The sequence below is a fragment of the Nicotiana sylvestris genome, chromosome 9 (assembly GCF_000393655.2).
Source record: "Nicotiana sylvestris chromosome 9, ASM39365v2, whole genome shotgun sequence".
NCBI classification, from domain to species: domain Eukaryota; kingdom Viridiplantae; phylum Streptophyta; class Magnoliopsida; order Solanales; family Solanaceae; genus Nicotiana; species Nicotiana sylvestris.
The window spans coordinates 93,671,969-93,675,963 of NC_091065.1; positions in this window are offsets into that span (position 1 = coordinate 93,671,969).

Here is a 3,995-nt window from a genome sequence, read left to right on the forward strand (position 1 = left end):
TTAACTAGCGAGCTTAATATGCTATGATTGACAAAATATATAATGTCATAAATATGCAATAAATGCAAGAAACGACAAGGAGTGTAAAGGAATTGTCACCCAATGATTATGTGATTGGGTACTTCCTTTCTCTAACGATGGGAAAAGTATGCGGTCAATATGGATGTGGGATCTTGAGATTTATCAATAAAGGTTGAAAAACATGTGCTTGAATAAGGGGAATAAGACAACTTTTTTGTATATTCTTCCTTGACTTTACAATATATTTCGGTTCTCAAAAAAGGCAGATCCCTTCATTGTTCACTATCTCTTCCTATTTATAAGGGACATTCTAATAAAACCCTAAAAAGTATAACATAAAGAATATCCAAAGGAATATTCTTCATGTCCCTGTCCGAGTTTAAGTTACCGTTATTATCTTATCTCAACTGCCCGCCTCTAGCTGTCGGCCTTCATTTGGACGACTGCTGGTCGTTGTGTCGTGGTCGACCTCATCCTATGTCTTGCTTATCCGTTACTGTGGTTACTAAATTTGGACCTATACAGTTAGTCCCTCCACTTGTTGAGGTCATAGACCTGCACGTCCTCGATAAACAGACATCATTCGTTTCTGTTGTGGAAGAATTTGGCTATTAAATTACGCTGGGTCGACCAAGATTGAGACAGCGACACGACCTGCGGAATCCTAATTGATGTGGTTATCAAGATGTGACGTTTACCCTCGTTGGCAGTGCCGTCAGTTGGAAGTCGACTTTGCAGTCGATTGTCGCTTTGTCTACGACAGAAGCAGAATACATGGCAGCAGCGGAGGCGGTAAAGGAAGCTATCTGGTTGAAAAGTTTAGTAGCGGAATTGAGTTTGGTTCAGCTGGAATCAACTCTTAGATGTGATAGTCAGAGTGCTATTCATCTAATGAAAAATCAGAGATTTCATGAGCGCACTAAACACATTGATGTCAGATTTCATTTTATTCGAGATGTTATTGATGAGGGAACTATCAAGGTCGTGAAGGTTATCACAGACGATAATGCTGCAGACATGTTGACCAAGATAGTCCCGCTCGCTAAGTTTGCACACTGCAAGGACTTGGCGGGGGTGTGCATCAACTGATGCAACTCCGAAGAGAACAGTTGCTAGGTGGAGGTGGTATGTTCAACAATGGTTTGATTCTTCTTGTTTCTTACAACGGGGTTGCCCAGTAAGCTTAGAAGTTTTGGCCAGAGTTGTTCACACGCTCGAAACGCAAACCAAGGTGGAGATTGAAAATGTTGGTTTATGTTTAGTTAACAATGGCATGCTGAAAATGTTGGTTTATGTTTAGTCAACAATGGCATGCCAATTGGAAGAGTTGGTGGAAAGAGTTGGTGTGGATGCTAGGAGGAAGCTTCCTCCTTTGATGTCACCCATGACATCAAGAGGAGGTAGTTTGATGTCACCAATGACATCAAGAGGAGGTCTTTACCTCTATAAATAGATGCACTCCTTCATTTGTAGAAACCATCCCAAAAATAATACAACACATTGTAGTGAGTAGAGAGTTAAGAGAGAAATTCTCTTAAGTGTAATTGGGAACTCTCCCCTTCCTTTGTTAATATTAAAAAGGCAACTGTTCTCTGGTGGACGTAGGATTATTTTGATCCGAACCACGTTAAATCTTGTGTTCTTTCTTTTACGTTTCCGCTAAATTGGTATTAGAGCAACAGGATTCTTTAATGATCCAAGGAGGAAGAACAAGCAAAGATGAGTTCCATGAAATTTGAAATTGATAGATTCAGTGGACGCAACAACTTCAATATCTGGAAGATCCAGATGATGGCGTTACTGCGGAGGGAAGGTTCAATCCATGCTATTGACGGAAAGTATCCTAAGGATATATCAGCTCCCGACAAGGAGAAGATTGAAGGGGATGCATTGAGTGCAATCCAACTATCCCTTGCACCTAACGTGCTTTGTGAAGTGAGTACGGGTACCGAAGAGACGGCCAAACAGTTATGGGAAAAGCTAGAAGGGCTATACCAAGACCGATCAGTGACAACAAGGATGTTGTTACAACGGCGTCTTCACACATTTAAGATGGGGTCAGGTACTTCGTTACAAGATCATTTAGATGCGTTCAATAAACTTGTCATGGACTTACAGATTGCAGGAATTAAAAAGGAGGAGGAGACGCTTGCATGTGCTTTGCTATTTTCATTGACTTCAGGATATCGTGATATTGAGAATTCAATGATGTATAGCAAGGAGCCTATCAAGCTTGAGCAAGTGCGGCAGGCACTTAACTCTAGTGATGTGCGGAGGCACATTGAAGGAGATAGAGATGACCAGGCAAGTGGCCTCTTTGTAAGAGGCCGGACTAGCCAACAGGGAAAGACCAAATCAAAGCACAGATCAAAGTCTCGTGTGAACAAGAAGAATACAGAGTGTTGGGGTTGTGGCAAGAAGGGGCACTTTGAACGAGATTGCCCAATGTCAAAGTCCAAGGAAAAGGCGAGTGCATCTACAGTTGAACAGGTACATAATTTTGATAATGATTATGTACTAACAACATCGTGTAATAATAATAGTAGTTATGAAAACAAATGGGTGTTAGACTCTGCTTGTACTCTGCATATGACGTTCCGAAAAGACTGGTTTAGCAGCTACGAGAAAAGTGGAGGAACCGTAGTAATGGGCAATAATGCAACTTGTGCAATAGTTGGCATTGGCTCAGTTCGGGTTCGCTGCCATGATGGAATCGTGAGGACTATTACACAAGTCCGTCATGTTCCTGATCTGAAGAAGAATTTGATCTCCTTGGGTACTCTGGATGAACAAGGCTACAGGTACATGAGCGAAGCAGGAACTATGAAGGTGACTAAAGGTTCTTTAGTCATGCTGAAAGGCAAGCTGGAGAACGGCCTTTACACATTGGCCGGAAGCACCATTGTTGGCTATGCAAATGCATCTACAGTGCAGTTATCTAATGATGACAAGGCAAGACTATGGCACATGAGACTGGGTCATATGAGCGCACGTGGACTGGAGATGTTGAGCAATCTTAACCTTTTGGAATATGAGAAGATCAACACACTTGACTTCTGTGAGCACTACGTTCTAGGGAAGCAAAAGAAGGTCAGCTTCAGCACTGGCAAACACAAGACAAGAGGAGTGCTAGACTACATCCATTCAGATTTATGGGGTCCCTCTAAACTTCCATCGAAGGGCAAAAAGAGGTATCTTCTCACTTTTATTGATGATTTCTCACGAAAGGTTTGGGTGCATTTTTTGAAGGCAAAAAGTGATGCTTTTGAAGCATTTAAAGAGTGGAAGATTTTGGTTGAAAATCAAATGGAGCGGAAAATCAAGTATCTTCGCACAGACAATGGCTTGGAGTTTTGCAATGAAGAGTTTAATGAATTCTGCAAGGTTCATGGGATCTCAAGACATAGGACTGTCAGGCATACCCCACAGCAGAATGGAGTTGCCGAGAGAATGAACAGAACTCTTCTTGAAAAGGCTCGTTGTATGCTCCTACAAGCCAAAATGTCCAAAGTATTTTGGGCTGAAGCAGTTCACACTGCTGCTCATATTGTCAATCGATCTCCAGCATCAACAATTGACTTTAAGACTCCGAATGAGGTATGGTCAGGTGAACCCTCTAACTATTCATACTTACGAGTATTTGGGTGTCCAGCTTATTATCACGTTAATGAAGGAAAGCTTGAACCAAGGGCTAAGAAGGCCATATTCGTAGGGTATGTGGATGGAGTAAAAGGGTACAAACTTTGGTGTTTGTCTTTACTCAAATTTATAGTTAGTAGAGATGTCACCTTTGATGAATCCTCTATACTTGATCCCCGTAAAGTTTCCGTGGAGTTTTCAGGAAACAAGAACGACGAGCAGGTGGAGCTTCCGGTGGAGCTTGCCAAGGAAAAGGATCAAGAGACTCAGGTTAAAGATGAGTCAGAAGATGTAGACCTTGAAGAACTTGCTGTCAATGAACCATACACAATTGC